Below are 11861 nucleotides of genomic sequence, written 5' to 3'. Positions count from 1 at the left end.
GGGCTGGAAATGAAAACTGAATGCACACATACATACACACACACACACACACACACACACACACACATCCATATATACACACATATACATAGATAGATAGATAGATAGATAGATAGATAGATAGATAGATAGATAGGATCATAGCTTTAGAGATGGAAGGAACCTTAGAAGAATCTGCCTCCATTTTAGATATTTAAAATCTCTAACTAGTACTACCCCCTCCCCCAACAGCTTCCTGATCATTTTCCTGCTCATTTTTCTGCTCAATTTACAGATAAGGAAACTGAGGCTCAAAAAGGTGAAGCAGTCTTTCCAAGCTCGCATAGCTAGTAAGTAGCCAAGCATTCCAAATTAGGTCTCTTTATTACAAAAGTTGCAATACTCTAACTGTTGTAAAGGAAAAAAAGGGACTCCGAAGCAAAAGAAGCTAGCCTGGGTTCTGCTCTCTGTGGGCTGGCTTCCTGTTCAGCCTAACCTTCTCTATCTCACATTCCTACTGACCAGGTCCTCCACTTTCCAGACATGAGGAGCTAACTTCAGTGTCTAGTGGTCTGGGGAAGGTTTAAGCTACTCAGATAACTGAGATAATTTCATTTAAAAAAAGATAAATGATTAGAATCTTTACATTTCTCAGTTTTCTGTTTCACCCCATCTACTTCTCTGGTAATGGGTGAGAATATTCTCCCTGGGGGTCAAGACAGGGCCCCCAGGGCCACTAAAAAGAATGGGTGATGCACCAGGACCAGCTTTAATGTATCAAGGTGAAGGGAGGATGGAGATATTGCTGCCAAGTGGCCTGCTGGCCACTCTGAAGCTTAAAAAAAAAACCCTAGGAACTTCAGGCAATGTAAAAACAAACAAAGGAAATAAAAACTTATTTAAAATTTAGGGGTTCCCTTATTTGGTATTCTCCCAGCCCCAAGGAAGCTGAGGGAAAACCATCAGATACCTGAGCAGGAGTCGTCTCCCTGGGACACAGGCAGTCATCAGGTCTCCCTAGCAGCAGGGCTATCTACCCTCCTCCCTGATTCACCAGCCATTCAATTCAATAAAGATTTATTAAGTGTCTACTGCCTACCCCTCCCAGGCTCTCTTCAATGTACTCTATATTTACCTGGTATGTATTGATTTATGTATAAGTTGTCTCCCTCATTATAACGTAAGTTCCTTGAGGGCAGACACTGGTTTGGGACGTGTGTGTGTGTGTGTGTATCCCCAGAACAGTGTTTGGCAGAGTAGCCAGTTAATAAATGTTTGTTGCTTGTGTAGTGGAAAGGACATTGGATTTGGAGTGGGAATCTGGAAACTGGTTATGGCTGCTCACTATTTGTGTGACCTTGGGCAAGTTACTTCCTCTCTGAGCCTCAGTTTCTTCATCTGTAAAATGAAGGGGTAGAAGATGATTTTGAAGCTTCCTTCTGATTCCTAATCCTAAGGTTTATGATCCCCAGGTTGGTGCTCTATAAGACTCTAGAGTTGGGAGGGCCCTTACAGGTCTTCTATTCCCACCCCCTTGTTTTTTACAGATGAGGAAAATAATGCCCAGAGATGTAAATGACTTGTCCATAGTAAGCGGTAGATGCAGCATTCAAACTCAGGTCCTGTGACTCCAAATTCAACACTTTTTTCACTGGCCCATCTTGTCTATGGCAACACAAGGGTGAAGGGAGCCCCAGTGCCTGTATTCAAAAACTTCACACTTTAATGAGGCAAGGAATAATTTGATAGATGGATACACAAAATGTAATAGGAGGAGAGAAGGGAGCCAACTAATATGGTGCAAGAAATTTAGGATTAAGAAGCAGGGAATTACTTGGGGTGGGAAAGAGAAAGGGATTTATACTTACATCCTTAAGGATATATCCTATAGGAGCAGGTAAAATGAGATGAAAGTGCAACAAATGGTTTGATTTATCTGGAACTCTGAGTATGTGGCAGGGGGAAGGGGATCTTGTGAAACAGTCGAATGGTTGGTAAATCAAGGAGATGGGTGAATACCCCTGCTGCTAAGGATACGGGGTGTCACTGGCAAACGGTTCCTGCCCTGTTAGCTGACATTTTCCCCTCAGCTTCCCTGCAGCTGGGAGAGGTAGGTTAGAGACAAATTGTGGAGAACTTAAATGTCAGGAAGAGACTAGAGGCACTTTAGTATGGTGGATAAGGCACTAAACTTAGTTAGGAAGACCGGACTTCCAAGTAAAATACTCACTAGGCTATGTACCCTGAGCAAGTCATTAAATCTCTAGGGACCACAATTTCCTTATTAAAAAAAAAGGAGGGGGTCTGACTCACTAGCCCCTAAAGTCCCTGACAGATTGAAAAATATTTGACCCTCTGATCCCAGACAAGGAAAGGAAGGAGGATCTTGACTGATCCTAAAGAACGCCCCTGTTTCAGTCTCCTTCTTTCTTCCAGTCCCCTTGAAGCCTGCACGATTCCTGAATTCATCTTAATCAATGGACTGATCCAGGGCTGTGCAATGTCTCTGAGTGTGTACACACACGTATGCACATGGATGTGTTTGTTAAGGGGGTGGGGGTGGGAAGTCAACAACAGCTAAGTGAATTTCCCTAGAGAAATCACCAGCTTGCAGCCGATGGTAGTGGTGGGGAGGGGGCTGAATTCGACTGGGGTTGTGCGTTTCTACCCCCAGGATAGGCAGTCTCCATCCCCTGCAAATAGGGAGAGCAGGCCGCTCATCCCCTGGGCAAGTAAAACAAAAATTGTGCTGACTTTGTTCTGTAGTCCTCTTGCTGACAAGCTAGCTACTGAGAGTGGAGGGCAGATGCCTCACAGCCTGCTCCAACCTTCCAGCTGGGCTGAGCTGAGCCCCCTCCATCCTTCTCTCTCTCCCTCTCTCTTGTGCCCTCTCCCTCTCCCCTATCCATAATCTGGACAGCCTGCTCTTCTCTGGTATTGATCAGTCCCTGGCTAGATGGAAGTCCGTCTCCGAAGCACGGTCCCAGAGCTGCCCCGGGGGTGTTAGGGATACGGCCTGACAGCCACAGCTGTGTCAATAGAAGGGGTGGGGGCTGGGAGGCGGGGCACCTCAGGCGCATCACCAAGGACACTGGATTTCGTCCAATCCTGGCTACAGCTACCCAGAGCAGCACTGCTGGGCTTCACCTGCAGCCTCCCCCAATCCCCATCCCTGCCAGCATCTATCCTCCCCAACCCTTGCTTCTCCCCTCCCCCAATTTGTCTGTGCCAGGGTGGAGGAAAAAGCCAGCTGATGGAGTTGGTGCCTAAGTGATAGTCCGGCAGCCCAGGATATAGTGCATCCACACCACATCTCCCCCCCTCCATTTCCTAGTACTGCCCTCTCCCCAGTAGCCTCCTGTCCGGCATTCCTCCTGGCATGGTCTCCCCCATCTTGTTCAAACTTTCACATTAATCCTCTTACAGCACCAATTTGCAGGCATTGCTTTCTACCTCAAAAATACTCAATGGCTCCCCATTGTCTAGAGGGTGGATAGGGAACTTTTCTATAACGTGGAGACAACTAGCTTTTCTAGACTTATCTTTCACTATTCCCCAGCAGGGAGATTTGCTGCCCCTATTCAGGTTGTTTTCGTCTTTGTTCCTCCCCCTCCCCACCAGAATCATTTTCTCCCTCCTCTGCAAATTCAACCCACTCTCAGCAACCACCCTCCAGGCCAGGAGCGACTCCTTCCTCATTTCTGTCTCTTGAAATCTGAGGTTGCACCTTTTAAGGGGAGACTTGCCTGATCTCCCTAGTTTTGGTGAGCCTTTCCTCTTCAAATTACATTGTATTTATCTGATTAAACACTGTATTCTTTCCCACAGAATGTAAATTTATTGAGGGCAGGGACTGTTGGAAGGAAGGAAGGAAAGAAGAAAGGGAGAAGGAGAAGAAGAGGAAATAATGAAGGAAGGGAGTGGGGAAGAAAAAGAGGGAAGGTGGGGAGGGAGGAAGGACAAGAAGGAGGGAGGAAGGGAGGGAAGGATCTAACAAATAAACATTCTATTAAGTGGTTACTTTGTGGCAGGCACTGTGCGGAGTACTGGAAATACAAACTGAAGTCAAAAAAACCCAATCCCTAGCTCCATGGAGGCGACTTTTCGGGAGAAGGTAATGGTGATTGGGAGAAGGTGGAAGGGAATGGAGGTCACCGTCCTGGAGCACAGCACTGAAGGCCAGGTTGGCTGGTCCTGAGCCCTCTCCAAAATGGCCGTCTGGGAAGAACTGGTGGGGTGGTTGAGAGAAGGGGCTGGGCCTCGTGGAAGGACACTCCATGCTGAGATGGCTGCAGGGATCCTTGGCTATGCCGGGATGAGGAAGCCCCAGGTGCTGCATGAAGTTTGAGGATAAAAGAGCAGTGCGGTTATGGTTTTGTAGTCCGGAAGTCAAGAACAAAGGTTTTTCACCTTTTTTATGTCTTAGACCCCTTTGGCAGTCCTCTAGACCCCCTATAGAACCCTTCTCAAGAAGAAAAAAATTGTTTTTACATGCATAAAACAAATACATAGAATTCCAAAGGAAACCAATTCTACTGAAATAAAGATTCAATCCCCTCCCCATCCAAGTTTATGTACCTCCATTTTTACTCCATTTTGCTGCCCTTAGAATCTATCCAAGTATCTTGTCTCTGATTGTAGGAATTTAATAAATGTTAATTGAATGATTGAGAATTTGAACTCGAGTCTGGTCTCCTTCATTCCTCCTTAGAATATTGGAGTCCTTAGGGATCAGTCCTTTCTCCAAATTCATACAATTCTTGCTGTGAGCTGACACCCAAGTCGTGCTTTTAGAGTAGTAGGGTTGAAATCTAAGAGAATGAAATAGGGATACATGTAAAGTCTAACACTTGAGAAATTGACCTCACAAGGACATATGTGATGGGTAAGCATGTTTACCTGACAAAGATCTGGGGGTTTCAGTGGACTACAAACAAAATAAATCAGCACAGTAATATGACAGCTGCAAAAGTTAAAGCAATCTTGGGTTACAAAAATAAGTAAGAACATAAGAGTTGTGTTCGAATAAGAAAGCTGTCCTTGGAAGAGGGATTAATCTTGTTCCATTTGGCCCCAGGGACAGAACTAAGAACAAAGGGTGGAAGTTGCCATGAAGCAAATTTAGACTCGCTTTCAGGGAAGATTTCCGAACAATGAGAGGTGTCCAAAAGTGGAAAGGCTGCTTCTGAGGTTGTGGGTTCCCTCTCACCTGAGGCCTGCAAGCAAAGACTTGATGACCACTTGGTGGGTGGGTCATAGTGAGTATTCCTTTTGGGGGAATGGGTTAACTAGAATTATAGATGGTCACTGGAGGCCTTCCAACTCTGAAATTCTACGATTCTGTAGAAGAGCCTTTTGAGATCATCTAGTCTGTCTCCCTCATTTTACAGACAAGGAAACCAAGGCCCACAGAAGAATGGTAACTTTCCAAAAGTTACAGTGACTTAGTGGTGAAACTTAGCCTCAAACCCAGGTCATCTGACTCCAGTTGAATGCTCTTTTCTCTGAACCAGCTCCTATATTTTTCTGTATCATTTCATGAAAAGAACTCATGGGTTTCTCCCTGGAAAGGCATAAAGGGAGGAGTCAATGAAGTTGATTTTAATTAGACACACAAGAGCAGCAAGACTGAGAGCTGGGAGAGGCCTCAGAATCCATCTGGTCCAACCCCTTCATTTTACAGATGAGGAAACTGAGGCCCAGGGACTTGCCCTAGGTCATACATGTAGTAAGTGTCAGAAGTGGAATTTGTTCTTCTTATATTGCAGTGCTCATGATAAATGTTTGCAAACAAAAAGGAAATCCACCATAGAAATAATTGTAGCTTCTCAACCAATATTTATTATAGAGGAGGAAGAGGTCAAGAAATTCTAAAAAGAATGCAGTAAGACCCTCCAAGTTGAATCAACATAACTTTTGAGACTTGGTGACCTTAATTCCAAGATGGGTATAGGTAAAAATAATGAAAACTATATTGAGAAATATGGTTAAGGAGTAAGGAGTAAGAAAGATCAAAGAGTCTCATCAATCAATCACATTTTATTAAGCACCTACTATATGCCAGGCTTCTTGGAGCCACAGGTCAATTGTCTTAGGAAGATGCTGAAGATTACCTGGTAAAATAAGATACCAGACACTGAGGGCCTTTCTCTGGCAGAGCTGCCAAACTCTACTGTAGAGAGTACAACTCCGATGGGTTGGTCACACAGCACAAATGCCAATGTAGATTCGCCTAAAAGAGCATTTTATGGGGAGCTCTTACAAGGTAAGTGCTCACACACAGGTCAGAAGAAGTAATACAAAGACATTCTCAAGATCTCTCTGAAGAACTGTAGTTTTGATTGTAAGACATGGGAGACTAGCACAGGATCACCCAATATAGTACGCTCACATCAATGAAGAATCTGTGTTCTATGAGTGTAGCTGAATCACAATAGCACAAAGGAAACCTGAGATGCACAAATCTAGAGATACCTACATCTCAAAAGTTCAAATGGGCTATTTGTGCCTGATCTATGATAGAGCCTTCTGAACTTGTATTTGATCAGCCACAGTTGGACACACCAGACCTTGACCCTAACATCATGATGTCATCGGTCTTCTTCAAGTTCAGACACTGTGCTAGATGTTGGGATACAAATTGCATGAATGAAACAATCTCTACTCACAGTCGGACAATAAACATTTATTAAGCACCAACTACATAGGCTAAGCACTTGCCTTTTAACAGGGTAGACAAGACATACAGATATAATTATATGCAGAAAAGATATAAAGAGAATGTGTACAATGTCATTTTGGAGGGAGGGAAGATGAGGAAAAGCTTTCTGTACAAGCTGGTTTTCAAACTGAATCATGAGCAGGATTTTATGATGTGGAGGTGAGGAGTGTCTACTTGGTCTGGGGGATGGCCTGTGCAAAGTCACAAAGGGAGGATAAAGTATCATGCATGAAGACCAGAGTGATGACCACTTTGGCTGGATCATATAGTATGGGAAGAGAATAATGTGCAATGAGGTTAGAACTATAGGTTTGGGCTTTAAATGTTAAAGGGAGGAATTACTGTTTTATCCTAGAGGCAATAGGGAGTTTAACAGTTATAATAATAATGTCTAGCATAAATAGTGCTTTAGAATTTCCAAAGCACTGCATATGTGTCATCTTACTTGATTATATTAAATGAGAGAACAATGTGGTCAGATCTGCAGTTAAGGAAAATCAGTTAGGTGGCAATGTGGAGAATAGACTACTGAGGCAGGGAGACCAGGTGGGAGACCAGGGTGAGACTAAGATGGCAGCTGTGTGAGTACCAAGAATGTTTATCCTTCATTGTTTGTTTGTCCTTCATTCTCGAAGAGGACCATAACATCAGGAAGGTGATGCCATAACTTACATGTCAGTTGGATTGAAGCGAGAGAGGGCTTGTGCAAGGCCACTGACCTCACCTTTTCCTCCAGAGCCATCTGGGTCTAGGGGCAGGATGTAGATCAGGACAATTGGAGATGGCCCCTCACATCCTGGATACTGTCCTTGAGAAAAGAATCTGAAAGTGCCGGACATGATAAATACCCAAAAAAGATATAGAAAATGAATTGACTATATTTTAATAGGTGGGAAACAACTCATTGCTGATAGGCTAGTCATTCCTGGATCACCTGTCTGTGGCTAAAGTCAGACCACTGACTTATTAGAGCAAAGACCAATACAAAACTAGAAGGAATAAAAATGAGTAGAGACGCTGTGCAATGAAAACATCTCTGTTCTCACCTATTTAAACAAGTTATTGACTCTGAAAAATGGGAACTAGATGGAAGAAAGCACATAAACACTAACTACAACAGTTTCATATGGAGGTTTGACTGTTGAAAATCTATTGCCACAATGAAGAGATCAAAAGGACCTTCCATCTGCTGCCTCCAGTGTCCTCAAACAGGACTGGAATGCACTCCATCCTCACATCCACTTGTTCATTTCCTTGGCTTCTTTCAAGACTCAGTTCAAATCTCACAGATGCTAGTGTCTTCCCCTCTGAGCTTACTTTCCATCTACTCTGTATAGAACTTGTACGGACCTAGTTATTTAAATGTTGTCTGCTCCTTAGAATGGGAGCTCCTCGAGCAAAAGGACCATGATTCACCCCCCTTTTTTTGTATCCCCATCACTTAGCATAGTTCCTGGCACACACTAGGTGCTTAATAAATGCTTGTTGACTTGATATGATTTTGACTTGACCTCCACCTCTTAGAATCCTTTACTTCTTTCAAAGGTAAATTCAAGTGTCCCCTTCCTTTGGGAAACTTCTCTTGAGCCTCCTAGTTATTAGGGCTCTCCCTTTTCTCAAATTATTTTAAGTCAGCAAGCAGTTATCAAGCCCCTACTATGGGTCAAACACTATGCTGAGCCCTGAGGATAAAAAGACGAAAAGATCAATTCTCACCTTGAAGGAATTCACAGTTGTGCCTCCTTAGCTGTGTAAATGTTGCATTCCTAAGGTCAAAGATGATCTCCTTGAGGTCAGGGACCATTTTCATTTTTCTTTGTAACTCCAATGCTTTGAACAGCATAGGCACTTCATAAATGTTTATCAAATTCAATTTCATCACTGTGTCCTTCCTTGCATCTAGAACAATGTCTTGTACAGAAGAGGTGTCAGTAAATGTTTGTTGAATGAAAAAATGTTTGTTGAATGAAAAAAAAAATTCCATCTCTTTCCATCCCCTTAGCATGGTGGATAGAGTGCTGGACCAGGAATCAGAAAGACCCGAATTTAAATGTTTACTGGCTATGTGACTGTGGGCAAGTTATCTGACCTGTTTGTCTTAGTCTCCTCATATGTAAAATGGGAATAATAAAGGCACCTATTTCCCAAGGGCACCGAGAGGATACAAGGAGATAATATTTGTAAAGTGTTTCGCAAACTCCAAAGTACTATGTAAATGTTCGTTATTATTATTGTCATTAATGATTTATTTCCCATTAACACATGAAGATGTTGGTTCTCGGGGAGGAGATATAGGAATGGAGAAGTTTCAGGGAGTGCACATGGCAAGGATGCTTGGGTGGGTCAGGCAAAGGGCAGAGGGAAGAAGGAAGAATCTAGTTTAGGGAGACTGAACCCTGGACTTTGGAGATTCTGAGAGAGGCCAGAAAGGGCAGAGTCTTTTGGATTAGCCCAAATGGAGGGAAGACTGGAGTAGGATGACTTCTGCCCTTTTCTAGCCAGTCTATTGTACCTCTTTTTGTTCTCTGAGCCTTATGGTACTCGGATGAATTCTACCTGGTATAGCAGGAGCCCTGTCCCATTTCTACAACTAACCAGCTTTGTGGCCTAGGGCAAGTAATTTCCCTTTCCTGGGCCTCAGTCTCCTCATGTGTAAAATGAGCGAATTGTCCTGGATGACTTCTAAGGGTCCTTCTAGCTTGGAACTTATGATCCTATGAATTCTTCTATGATCCTATGATTCTTCTCTGGGCCTAAAATGAGAGAGGTAGAGGAAAGGTAAAAGGAAAATAAAATCAATTTTTTTCTTTGAAAAAAAAAATGAATTAAAAAGAAAGAAAAAATGTAAAAACTCTGCGAAGAGTGTTGAGAGTAGATGACCTCCAAGGCCCCTTCCAGCTCTAGCTAGATGACTCAACAAATTTGGACTAGACCTCATCATCAGCCTTGTCTATGGCAGCCATTTATTTTCCCAGTTTTCTGGTACTGTTCCCATTTCAAGAAAAGAGAGCATAAGTTTAAAAGGTTTTCAGTGCCCTCCCAAATCAGGCTCGAACTTACCTTTCCAGCCTTATTGCGTCCTATGCTTTTGGTTTGCCCAGTGAAATGACATTACTAGCCTTTTCCTTTTCCCGGCCTGCCCTCTCCCTGATCTTAAATGTCTCATCTATAAAGGACCATAGATCTAGGACTAGAAGGTACTTTAGAGGTCATCTAGTCAACTCTCTCATTTTACACAGTAGGAAACTAAGGCCCAAAGTGGTTCCATGACTTGCCTAAGTTCACACAGATAGTAAGTGACAGAGCTAAGATTTGAACTCTGGTCCTAGGAACACTAAACTCAACACTTTCCACTGAACTATGAATGTAAGTGGGAGATCTCCTAATCCTGGGTGATGGGGGTGGGTGAGTTTGAAACTGGCTAGTGAGAACCAAGTCCTTATGAATATGCAGAGCTCCATCTTATTCAATACCTCTATGGTCTAGAATATACACAGGTATAGTTTCTGACCTACCTTTTAATTGGCTGCTAAACCGGAACAGTCCATGCATTCAAAACACACTAACCAGATAAGGCAGGCATCCTTTTCCTTCCTGCCAGGCTGCATCTGAGTGAAAGATACATGCTGCAATCCTCTGGTGGAGGGGAGACCATAGCCCTTCCCCTCTATCCCCCCATAGGCAACATGTGCTTGATGGATGTGAGCCTCTCTGTTCTTTACCTCTGTGCCTTAGTTCTTTCTCTGCTCAGAGGTGAAGAGACAATTATAACCTTGTGAGCTTTAAAAGATTTGAATGGTGAGTCACCAGAAGTCTGGAAGCTGGACTTCATGCCAGAAGTCAGCTGAACCTAATCTGTCAGCCCATCCTTGGAGGCTGAATGGGATTCAACCCCACAGTAGATTGTCTCCTGAAGCCAAGATGGCAGGTGTTAGAAGTAAGGGATCATCTCTGTCTATTGCCTATGCTAAGTTTAGAACTTGGTGGTCCCACCAAGTTTAATCTCACTCTCCCCAGGGACTGAGGTGGTACAGGGCAGAGTGCGCCCCCAGATATTGTAGGAATGCCCTTTGTACTTCTAGTCTTGCTGTATCTCCTCAGTAAAACCCATTTGTAACAGCAGATTGTGTAAAATTTTTGTTGTTTGGTTATTTTTCAGTTGTCTGACTCTTCATGACCCCATTTAGGGTTTTCTTGGCAAAGATACTAGGGTGATTTGCCATTTCCTTCTCCAGCTCATTTTACAGATGAGGAAACTGAGGCAAACAGATTTAAGTAACTTGCCCAGGGTCACAGAGTCAGCAAGTATCTGAGGCCAGATGTGAACACGTCTTCCTGACTCCAGGCCCAGTACTCTATCCACTCTGCCACCAAACTGTCCTGGTTAAAATTATACTAGGACATTAATCATTGGAAGTTCATGTTGGGGGGTAGAACATGCCAGAATGGGGACTCAAGACAATAACATTAGAAAAAGACACCTCCAATCCGGGGAACCCTAAGGTTGACATCTAGCTGTTCTTTCATTGGGGCACCTGACTCAGTGAGAATGGGAATTGGGATAAAGATAGTTTATATGGATGATATAGATTTATATTACAACATGGATTTATATCATCATATGGATTATGCCTGAAATGCATTTGCTCCTCATATCTGTCTGTAAAAATCCTCCTCTTCCTTCAAGGCCAAGCTTAGTTATCACCACTTCTAGGAAGCTTTCCCTGAATATCAAACCTTTCTCCCAGCTTCCTTTTCGAATTTTCCCAGAGCACTTTGTTGGGACTTATGCTTTGTGCCCATCACATCCTACCTGTATAAATATTATGGTCCCATGCACCTCTCTCCCTGCCCCATGTGCCCAGTAAAATATAGGTTTGTTGAGGGTAGAATTCTGGTTTTGAATCTTTGCATTTCCAGCACCCAACACAGTTCCTTGAACATCCTAAAGGTTCGATAAATGTGTGTTGAATGGAATGGAAGCCTAAGTGAAGCCATAGGTCCTGATTTTGGGTTTGGAAAATATCATTGCCATAGGCAGATCTGAGGGTTAGTTTTACAAGTACATTAAGGACTGAAATTCTAAGCTCTACCTGTGTTCCTCTCTTCTACCCCACATGGCCCTAATCAGTGTTACCCCCTTCCTGAGAACAGCATCCTA

General features: G+C 43.4%; 2 long non-coding RNA genes across 2 annotated transcripts; one reads left to right on the top strand and one right to left on the bottom strand.

Annotated features, from left to right (window-relative positions):
• Nucleotides 1–268: 268 nt before the first annotated feature.
• LOC140519551 (uncharacterized) lies at nucleotides 269–4659 on the top strand. Its single transcript, XR_011972236.1, has 2 exons — nucleotides 269–329; nucleotides 4011–4659. It is a non-coding gene; the product is annotated as an uncharacterized lncRNA (long non-coding RNA).
• On the bottom strand, nucleotides 3795–10694 carry LOC140519550 (uncharacterized). Its single transcript, XR_011972235.1, has 4 exons — nucleotides 8417–10694; nucleotides 7425–7522; nucleotides 4558–4790; nucleotides 3795–4312 (listed from the first exon to the last, which is right to left on the bottom strand). It is a non-coding gene; the product is annotated as an uncharacterized lncRNA (long non-coding RNA).
• Between the last annotated feature and the right edge of the window lie 1167 nt (nucleotides 10695–11861).

This window comes from Notamacropus eugenii, chromosome 1 (genome assembly GCF_028372415.1).
Source record: "Notamacropus eugenii isolate mMacEug1 chromosome 1, mMacEug1.pri_v2, whole genome shotgun sequence".
Lineage (NCBI taxonomy): Eukaryota > Metazoa > Chordata > Mammalia > Diprotodontia > Macropodidae > Notamacropus > Notamacropus eugenii.
The sequence above is the reverse complement of the archived record's forward strand: the minus strand, read 5'-3'. Positions and strand labels throughout refer to the sequence as shown.